Raw genomic sequence first — 11469 nt, 5'->3', positions numbered from 1 at the left:
TCCTGACTCCTTTCTTTTATGCACAGTGTAGGCCCCTTCTCACTATGGTCTGCTCACTTTCTGGCTTTTTAGATGTGAATGTGTACAATTGCCCTCATGTCCCATACCCAGGATTTTGTCATGAACTCCCTCTTTCAAAGAGTTCCTCCTTTTTCATTAACATGGTCCCACTGTTTTACCATTTGTAAAGTCTAATCCATCAGCACCTAATCACAATACGAAGACATGGTCATAGATTATTATTCCCTGATTGATATACAGTATCTTTATTGTTTTTAGCCATTAAAATGATAGTAAAGCTACTCATATGCAGTTTTTAAGCAATAGCATTAGAAATGTATTTTCTTGTTCAGTTCTTTGGGTAAATTGGAAGTTATTTGGTTTTCTAAGACAACTGACTGATTATTGTTATAATAAGTTTCTAAATGTAACAACCAAGATTTTCAAACAATCACTTTTTTCTAGATATTGTCCACATTGTGACTTGATTTGCTCAAATTCTGTTGCAGTGAGAAAGAAGTAAATTTGATTTGAGATTAAGCACAAGCCCTAAAACGTAACATTACTTTACAAAGTAACTGTAGGAAATGTAGTTTAATCAATAGCTTTGGTACATCGAAACTGGAAAACATAGAAAGATGAAGAAAGAGAGAGAGAGAGAGAGAGAGAGAGAGAGAGAGAGAGAGAGAGAGAGAGAGAGAGAGAGAGAGAGAGAGAGAGAGAGAGAGACAGGCTTTGTGCCTGACAACTGAAGATTAAAAATAAATCCAGGAAAAATTTTCTGAAACACAATCTGAAAAATTTCAGATGTGTTTATTTCATTAAACCTTCAGTCGAATCCCTGTTTACTAACTGCTGTTGTGTCCCAAATGTCTAGGCAGTTCAGATTTGAAAAAAGACTTTTGAATTGCTTCATTAGGCTTTCTTAATTTTTTCAGATATTCAGAAGGTTTTCAGAAGGTTTAAAAATCCATAAAAGTGGAAGATGGCTCTTTAGTGAAATATGTGTATGCATGTTTGTTTGTATGTATGTATGTATGTTGGTGTGTAAGTATGTATGTATGTATGTTGGTGTGTATGTATTTAATATCTTCTTTTATTTTGCATAGCAAGAATCTGAATCCATCTATGTACATTGCCAGACTGCTGCATTTTTAAAAATACATTATCAGATGTAGTCTTAAAGCTACACTATTTGTCCAAACATATATATACACCCATCTTGGGTCTTCTACAAATGTTGCAACAAAGTTTAAAGCACATAAATACATTTGTAAATCTGTTCCATAAACCTTCTACAAAACACACACTTAATCTTCTGTCTTGTCCTACTGTACATACATGCACTCTATGTCCAAAAAGCTTGTGGACACATGACCACTACAAATATGTGGGTTTTCTCCAAACTGTACCCGCAATGTTTATAATACAATGTCTTTGTGTGCTTATTAAGAATTCTCCTTTGTGAAATCCAAGTTGGCCAAATCTGCTTCGAGACCTTTTTTGTGCTGGCACCTAAGTGGTAGAATGAATTTTCCCTCGATATCTGAAATGTTGAGTCACTTATTGAACCATGCATCAAACAATATATAATATTGTAAAAAATATATATCTCTTCCTGATGTTCTTAGACAAGCAGTTAAAAAAATAGCCTGTGTGCCATTCTTGCTATAGGACCTCCCAAAAGAGTTATATAGACTGATGGTATTCTTAGTCATTGACCTAGTGAACCATATATATGTATTCACAGACAGAGTCTGTTCTGAATAAAGGCATCTGCCAAATACTGTAAGTGGAAATGTAAATGTAAACCTGTTCCAGCATGACGATGCCCCTGTGCACAAAGCAAGGTACAAAGTGACTGTTTGAAATCATTGGTGAAAAAAATCGTGTCCTGTACACAGCTCTGACCTCAACCTCACAGAACACCCTTTGGGATGAACTGGAATTCTGATAGCGTGTCAGACCTCCTTTCCTGACATCAGATGAATGATCACAAATCCCAGGTCCACAACAGCTCCTCATACCAATAATGCTTGAATTTTCAGTCTATACTTTCAACACAAAAATGAAATTAAAAAGATACACTTTTATAATAATAATGATAAACACAACCAGGTCTCTTTCTTTCCTCTTTCCTTGCTTTCTGCCTCTCTTGCATCAGGGTTTACTAGATTAGTAAAATCAGACAGAGGAGAAAGGGAATCATTTTTCAGCTCTCAGATGGCACAGAGCACCTGCTGTCCTGGTCTGCATAGATGCAAGGACACATCTGCTGTTTATACGTGGCCAAGCATACAACAGGTGATTGTTTCACCAAGGCCTAACCAGCCAAGAAGTTCCAGCAAGACTTGTAAACATAAACTCACACACATAAACTCAAACACACACCCCTACTGTAGAGGAAATGATTCCAGTCACTGAATAAGATGGCAATTCAACCAGCAATTCTAAAGCCAAAAGCAACCTGTGACCATTAGTTGTACAAATACAGCTTGTACTGAATCATATTCACAAGCTTTTTTATATTGCCTTCTTTCAGACACTGTTATGGTCAAATAAACACACAGAACATGAATTGATATTAAAAGTGAGTTTTTAATAGAGAATAATTCAGCAATGCAATTAGTGACTAATTCAATGATGTTAGTAATCTTTCCACATGCTGTACAAACATACATCACCTTCATGCTTCATGAACACTGCTCTCCATTTGAACTGGGATGCCACTGAGTTTTTCTCATGTTCACATTCAGAAAGGTTGGTACAGCATTTTGGAAGCTTTTATAAGTATATGCAAGTGTGTGTGTGTATGTGTGTGTGTGTGTGTGTGTGTGTGTGTGTGTGTGTGTATACACTTAGTTTCCTTAAAAAGTGACAGTACAGGTATGAGAAAGGTTCTAAAACAAAAACAAAAACAAAACAACGTCAGCCACTAATAACACATTGATTTTACTCACTCATGATATACACAAGTGCCCTTTGCTCTCAGCAATGTCGGGCAGCATTATCTAAGCCTCACAACAGCTTTATTTGTAATCTCTCACTATAATCTAGCATTATAGTAACTGACAATACAAACTAACGAATGATAGATTCGATCTTAAACTTGGAACGCTGTGCCATCATCACAGCTACACAGTGCACACTGTAATAGTGTGTAACTCATCACTTTGTTGCACGTTCAGTTATCGAAAGTGCACTTGGTTATGCTTCTGGACCACAAAAAGACAACAAGGTATGTTAAGGAGAGTCCATTAAAAAAAAACACATGCTCTTGTGGTGGATTTTTTTCTTGCTCTGTGTAAGTGGGGATCTGAGAGCCCTGTAATACTGCTGTGCTGCTGGAAGTTCTCTAAACCAGTGTCTGTAAGGAACCCCCTCCTTTTTCTACCCAGGCACTGCCCTGTTGTGGGCTTGTGGGGTTGGAACATTCCTGGTTTGACGACCAGCCTGCGCCTTCACTGCCATGATTTGCTGAGCAATTCGATCCTCGCCTGGAGGATGTGTGTGTGTGTGTGTGTGTGCGCGCGGAGAGGGGAAAAAAATCAGTTGCAATGCGAGAGAGAAAGCAGCATAAAAAGTAGAGAGCGGTCCGTGTAGTGCGCGCTGCGTAGGATCAACTTCACCCGAGTTGTGTTTGTGTGCTTCACTTCGCCTGGGTGACTTTGTACTCAGGAGCTACGCTGCATATCAACTCAGACGTTCCTACCTTCAGCGAGAGGGGGAGAGAAACTACTGTAGAACGCTGCTGTTCAGACGCTTTTTATCAAAAAAAAAAACCTAAACATTACCTCCGTCGCCTCGTACGTCGTGTCTAATGGAGGGTCCGGTGCGGATTTGCTGGTTTAATAATGTTTTTTGCTGCTAAAGTGTCCGATTGTCTTCGTTTTCCCTCCATCAGAAGGTAAGAGTTTCTGGGAGAAACGCGCAGGAATGGTTGCTCAGGTTGCATGGCTTTAACACGCACACACACTCTACACTGTGAGAATGAAGTGTTTGTAGACTGTTTAGTACAGCGTTTCAGAGCAGACTAGAGTGTTTTTTAGATCATTTTAAGAGGTAAACAGAGTTAACTTTAGTAGGAAAGGAGGCGCCATGAGCGCGAGCGCATGGAAATATGAATTTGGAGAAGTTAAAGTTATTGTTTTGTTTAACATCTCTATAAATGCAACCCATGAATTAGACTATTAGATGACACTGTTTTCTGTAAAGGGAGATTTAAAACCGCCTACTACAATTGTGTATGCTTTCATTATTTAGGATTTTTTAAATTAGTGTATATATTGTATAGTATAGTGTGTGTGTGTGTGTGTGTGTGTGTGTGTGTGTGTGTGTGTGTATACATACTGATGAACTATGTTGTTGTTATTATTTATTTTTTCAGATCTGGCTACTGACAGTGATGTTGTTAAAGATCTGGTCGCTGGGCCACTTCAGAAAATTATTATATATATATATATATATATATATATATATATATATATATATATATATATATATATATATATATATAAGAAAAAATAATCTGAATTTAAAGGAAAGATGAAAGCAGTGAGAAGGCACCTGGGGGAACTGATATCAAAATAAAGGATATGAGCCTTTGGCAGATTTTGTTTACAATAATAAAACAGGTTTTCTTTGCTGTAAGTCACAATCAGTGATTGTTCTTCTATGTCAGTGATGGTGAAAGTAAGGAATATTTGAGATAAGACATGAAAGAAAAAAAAACATAATTCATTAAATAGATAGCATAGAACATTTTTGATATATTCAGGGGATAGGATTTATTTTTAAATTTTTTCTGAACAATAAATTCAGAAAAAAAGTAAACTGGAGAGAAAAAAATATATAATGTAATTTATTAACAAGGAATATAGGCTGATGTACCTGTTCTCGTCTCTGACAACTTTGTGTTGTTATTGCATCTTGACGAGCATGCACTCAAACATATTGACTTTAGTCTTTTGACAAGTTAACACGCTCAGCAAACTGATAATGCTTTATCAGTTAAAAAAACATTTTTACACCAAATATATACACAGATATTTAGGACAACTTCCAATGTATAAGTATTACTTGAACATTAAATATTTTGCATGGTTGATTCATGGAATCAGACAGTGATGGTGCTGTAAGATTTCTTCAGCAGAACTGCTTTTGACACAACTCTCCCAAAGACATGTAAATAGATGCCTACATGTGGCATGTGAGTGGCTTTTGTCTGATCAGAGAGGTTAAGAAAACATCACTGCTGCACAAAACCCCCTATGCTTCCTTTAAAGACGGAGAGAATGCAAGATCCTTTTTTTCTCTCTCTCTCTCTCTCTCTCTCTCACCAACACAATATCATTTTCTAAAGCCATGGTGTTAAAGCTATTAATGTATATGAGGTAATTATATATATATATATATATATATATATATATATATATATATATAAAATAGATATTTGTTTTAATTAATTATATTATGGAATAATCCACAATTGTGTTATTGCACTTGTTCCATCTAAACCATTATGATTTAGTAAATGGTTAAAAGCAGAAAGTTACAAATTGGTGGAAAAGCCAAAAAGTTAGACTATGCTCCTGTAACTATGATCTAAAACGCTTTTTGTCTTTCTTTGTTGATGGCTAAAACATAGTAGTACGCATTTTTGCTATGGAATCCTTTGACAAATTAAAATTGTAGCTCTCTAAAATTGTAGCATTTAATTATAAATAATAAGTAAATAAGTTGAATTGTTTATTTTACTGGAAATAATGGAAGAAGTGTGAGTGATTGCGGTAAACTGTGTTTGTACTGGATGAGTCTATGAATCATTGCTTCGTTTTCTTAAATACATAAGAACATTGGTTTAAAATTTACCAAGCGAAATTTTTTTTAACTGTCTTTTGGAAATATTGGAACATGTAAAATGTCTTTTAGAGCACCTTTTTTACAGACTTGCAGTACAGAATAAAAGATGGACTGGTAAACATTTAGCTGTAGGTTTTTTGTAAATCGAAACAGACTAAAAATCTTGAATTTTCAAGAAAACATAATTTTATAAAAACATATGATAAATACTGTTGAGGCCAAAACATACACGGGCACATACACGGGTATGTGATGGCCGCTCCATTACTTTCACTCTGTTGCCTTTAAACGTTGTTACCACTGTGTAGATAATGGTTAGGATCAGTGTCCTGCTGAAAGACCCCATTGTGAATAAGTTTTAGATTTCTTGTTAAGTCTTTATAGATTTCCTTCCTCGTGATTCCTTGTATACTGTCTGACAAAGACATCTGACCATCGTACCTGTGTGCTTGTTAAGCAACCCATTTTGAAGTCGGTTTCTTCTTTGCTGCTGTAATAGTCTCTACTCTTTTGGGATGATTTTGGAACGTAGATCTGGGAATTTCCCTTTCAGGCACAAGAGCATTAGTGAGGTCATGGTGAAAAGGTTTGGTACGCAGTTTGTGCTGCAGTTCATCTTGAAGATTTTTAGTGGGGTTTAGGTCAGGGCTCTGTGCAGGCCACTGTAGTTCTTCCACATCAACCTTTAGCAAACCATGTCTTTCTAAAGATTGCTTTGTACATGGGGCTTTAACTGGAGCAGGTTTGGGCTGAGTTTGGAGCTTGGGCCCCATTCACCTCTGCTGTTAACATGCATCCTGGATGCATGCACAGGTTATTGTAATGTATAGGTGTGAATGGGATAACTTGCCTCTCAGAGAAGCACTGTGAGAACTTAATCCATACATAGTGCCATTCATTATGGCTAGCAATTAATTTTCTGTTAGTTTTGTTAAACATTGAGTCAGGAGCTGCTTTATTTCATAATAGCTTTTCAGGTCATGGCAATTAAGAAGTCTGTGAATGGTAGATGTACCCTTTTCCGAATGATGTAGTTTCTGTGTAGTCCAAGGTTTTATGGATTTCTATACAGTTGTTTGCACAGATGCATTTGGTACCTTCAGTTATTTTGGAAATTGCTTCTAAGGTGGAACAAGACTTGTGGAGGTCCACAGATTTTGGGGTTTTTTTTGGCTTAGTTGGATTTTCCCATGGTATCAAGGTCAAAATGATATGGGCAGACTCTTTAATAGCCACAGGTGCACTCCTAGTTAATGCCTAATTATGACAATTGGCCAATCAAAAGCTTCTAAAAATCATTACTTCGATTTTTGAAAACTCCAGGCTGTTTAAAGGGCTAATCAAATATTGTCCCTCTGGAAATTCTGATGAATTTGCTGATGTAGTGAACTAAAGTGTAGTGAAGTGAACTAAAGCTGAAATAAATCTGTGAACAAAGTATATGCCATAATTGTAATAAGTAAGTAGGCAGCAGCCATATAAAGTAAACCGATAAGATGCTGATAGGTGGACACTCGGTCTGTGTCTATTCTATTATATAGTGCTTTCTTTTTCTTGATTTCCTTTAAAAACATGACAGAAATCCTCTGTTATTTCATTTCCTTTGATCATTTTCTAGACATGTAAACAGGTGAAATAGATACTGTTTTACTGAACTCTAACAACTCTTGACTGGTCTTTGTTTATTTAGTTTCTGCCACTGTAGACTAATGGCACCCCTATCACTCTAGTGTTCCCTAGTGACTTTCCTTTCATAGGGGCTGTATATGGACCAAAACATTCAGAGGAATGAGGTTGTGATTAATCAAGTGTTTGAAGATGCACATAGATGGGTGCCTGAGAAAAAAAAGGCACCAGGCGGTTCTAAATAATTGCTCTACCGTGTACATGATCTGCTGTTCATAATAAGTATTGGTTTTGATATTTTGTGATGAACCAAACTTGAAAGGAGTTTTTTTTTCTTTCTAAGTGGGGTTACTAAACCTGGTACCATTAATCAGATAACTGTGTTACATCCTGTGATTTCAAAGGCAGCATCCATCAGTGGCTTCAAGTATAATCATTAGCAAATCATTAGCATACCAGAGCTTATCATACAGCCTGATTCTAAACACTGCTGTGCCATTACAAGGGCTAGAATAATGTTTGGCCGATTAGAGTGTTCTGGCTAATGCTAACCACATGTGGCTGCTGGGGAGGTATGTTATGTGGCCAATTTGATTGTGCGCTTGTGTAGTGCGCGCACATCGGACATTTTTGCTCCCTACGCCTTCACTTGTGTTATGTGTATTTCAATGTAAAGGACTCAGTGTGCTAGGGTCTGTCAGACAAAAGGGGTATGGTGATGGCAGCATTGCACTAGTTCAGAGGATGGTTTCGAGGACTATGTTTGGATGAAGAAGTGCATAGTGAAACTGAATGATAAGTATGTTGTGGTGTAATGATGAGAGGCAGACCGGGTGTGTCCACCAGAGAAAGAGCGAGACGGCGCGGTCTAAGTTTATTTTGGAACTCCTTGGCTCAGACATCATTGCAATACGGAAGTTATGAAGTTTGCTAATCCCGTATCTGGCCTGGAAAGGATAAAAGTGAGTTTAAACTGCTAAATCAGTGTGTGGTTAAGCTATTTATTTGAGGTTATGAGGTTCATTCTCCTTTCTCTAGAAGAATTAACTGAGACAATCATCATGTTCATCAACAATGAGAGCAGCACAATTGATGTTTCGTCAAACATGTGCATATGTGTATATGTAGTCGAGCAAAAATTGTACTCCCTATAAACAGTGTTCTAGAATATGTATTGCAGCATGGGAGGTTTAAGCTAGAATTTCTCTGTTGTTTAGAATACAGAGTTTCTCTGTATTTTTGAAGTTGGTTATATAACACAAGAATGAGTGATTTGAGCCCTCTGCTCAGCTCATCTGTACACAGTCTACTGGAAATGATCAGGTGTTGTATTTTTTTCAGCTACACAGTCCTAGATGCACAGACCCTCAGGGAAAGCCCCTAACATTCAGCTTGTGGTCTAGACTGAGTAGCATGCTGCAAGATTACAGTGCTGCTAGAGTTTTGCCTTCCCACCCTTTTTTTAAATCTGATACTTAGTACTTTTGTCAGTCACATTAATGTGCAAAACAATATTTTAGTATCATGCTTTTGTAATACTGAGCAAGCCTGAGTCACTAATAAGCATGTCAGGGCGGGGGGGATGGAGAGGAAGAGACCTCAGTGGTTAAGGTGTTGAACTACTGATCGGAAGATCATGGGTTTGTATCCCAGTTTATACAACCAAGCTCAGTTGTATAAATTGTAATAAATGTAAGTCACTCTGGATAAGGGTGTCTGCTAAATGCCAGAAATGTAAATGTCTGTGAGTACTTTAGAGAATGCTGTTGTTTCTGAATGCAATTTAGCAATGATTGTTTAAAAGTTAATCTTAATTAAGAGCCAATTCACAAAATAATTTCTTTGGTGACCAGCCCATTTTACAGTATCCAAAAAGGAAGTATCCAGGTTTAAGCCCCCCGTTAAGTTGTAATGAAGAATTAACAGATCAATGTAAAACTTGGCCTGTCTCTTCTGTTGTGCTATAACTAGTAGGCCATAAGTATATAATGGCTTCCAAAACCAGGATGTTAGACCATAGAGGATTGTTTCCTATCTTTGAGGACCCAATAGCAGTATCATTTTATTAAAAGGCAAAAGGACATGCTGGAACACAATCCAGAAATTTGCAGGCCTGATGCTATCTCTGATTGAATTATGTTCATTTTGTGTTCTTAATGGTTACACGACACTCAAAAACATAAAATATATATTCCATGAGAATCTTTGCAAGTGTAACTTGATATTTCACATGGAAATACTATTGTTAAAGTTGGGAAGATGTTGTTAACCTTGCGTCGAGCAGATGATATTATATCAAAATGGGTGCTTACACAAAAAGGTTCTTCCCTACTTTTAAGTGAGACTGTGATAGTTACAGCTACAGACACAATAGCTGTAGCTCTGACCACAGAGGTCACTGTTTTGGTTAAATCTATAAACAATATAGACCATACACTTCTCTAACTTTATCTGGCCAGCTTGTAGCTAACAGGCTTTCATGGAGGCATTCTCGTTTTTAGCCACTTTGTAGTTTGATATTTATGTAACTTCGAGTTCCAACTTTCCCCTCCTGGGTTAATTTGAATGCAGCATTAGATTGTTCTTAGCCTCATTAGTGTCTCAGGAAACAGTGGAAGGATGACTGTGGATGACTGGGCACTTTGAAGCCAAAACAACCATTTTATTTAATCCTGTAGTTTTTTTCTATATCTGGTTTCAACTAAGAATCGTCAGTCAGGTTGCTGTCAGTTACACTAGTGAATATAATATGGATAGCCATTTTGTAGATTTCCATGACTTCCTATTTGGAAGATTTTTCTTCTCTTTTTCCTATACATATTCATGCCCACTGTTCTAATAATGAGCTACTTCTCTCTCACCCATTTAGGCTATAACCAATTTTCAAGGTTATTAAGTTTCGCTTTCAAACACTTTTGGCTTTCAGTGTATCTGTAACATAAGATGGGGTAAATTACTCAATCTCAGTGACTGGTATTTGGAAACCAGTGAAGAACATTAGCATCACAGAACTGTATATTAAATCTGCCCACACCTGCAGTACTACTCCAGTGAATCCAGAATGCACTTACAAGTTAATGACCATAGGGTTAAAAAAATCACACTGCCCAATTTGGTTGACGGTCTTTGGGCAGAAAGGCAAGGCCTTTTATTCTTCCAGTGAGTCATAAGATTAGACAGATAAACATTTTGACAGCCTGAGTAAAATGACTGAGCCCCCTGCTCAGGCATGATTTTTAGTGTGTTCTGATGAAGAGCAATTTGGACATCTTAATCTGTTTAGCATAGTTTCTTTTTGTTTCATAGTTTCATTTTTCCTCCTCTTGGAATTTGGCAAACATAACCTTAGCAACAGCATTATTTTAATTGTCTTTTTGTAGCATTATGGTTCTCTGCTTTCTAATATTACTTTCTAACATTCTGTGGTAACTGTTTGGCTATCCAGTATGAGCTTCACCCCCTTGACTGATAATTAACAGTTACCTGAGTGTGAGCATTGCTAGCCTTTGGAATGATCTGTTTGAAGACTCATTGTCAACTTGTTTTTGCTTTCCACATGTTTCAAGGCACAGATTTTAATATATGTCTGTATCCTGGGAGTGTTTTTGGTCGAGGGCCAGGGACCTATCGGTGGGAGACTGAGCAGAGCCTGTTGTGTGGCTGTATGGTCGGCTCGGTTACCATAGTGACAAAAGAGGTGATGGAGTCCAGGAAGATTGGGAAGAGCTGGGGCCTAGAGTGAGAGAGAGAAAGAGAGCTGGGACATGGAGGTTGAATGGAAAGCCTTGGGCTGGGGCCAACTTTTAATCAACTTGACTGCTGTCCTATCGTAGTCAACAATCAGTGTGATATTCAATAATGGAACAGGCTTGGCTGGATAAATGAACGGTGGATTGATGTTTTAAAAGAGAAGGATATTGAGAAAGTAAAATAAATCATACATACATCATATACATTTATATGTACTGTATATAATCTGGC

At 37.2% G+C, this 11469-nt stretch overlaps 1 protein-coding gene across 1 annotated transcript in view; it reads left to right on the top strand.

Annotated features, from left to right (window-relative positions):
• Positions 1-3418: 3418 nt before the first annotated feature.
• Positions 3419-11469, top strand: part of cdon (cell adhesion associated, oncogene regulated) — a 35994-nt gene continuing 27943 nt past the window's right edge. The window contains exon 1 of the mRNA XM_027132628.2: positions 3419-3907. The gene's annotated coding sequence lies outside the window, so the exon portion shown is untranslated. The remainder of the gene's footprint in view (positions 3908-11469) is intronic.

Source organism: Tachysurus fulvidraco, chromosome 13 (genome assembly GCF_022655615.1).
Source record: "Tachysurus fulvidraco isolate hzauxx_2018 chromosome 13, HZAU_PFXX_2.0, whole genome shotgun sequence".
NCBI lineage: Eukaryota > Metazoa > Chordata > Actinopteri > Siluriformes > Bagridae > Tachysurus > Tachysurus fulvidraco.
Note: the sequence above shows the minus strand (reverse complement) of the source record. Positions and strands in the feature narration are given on the sequence as shown.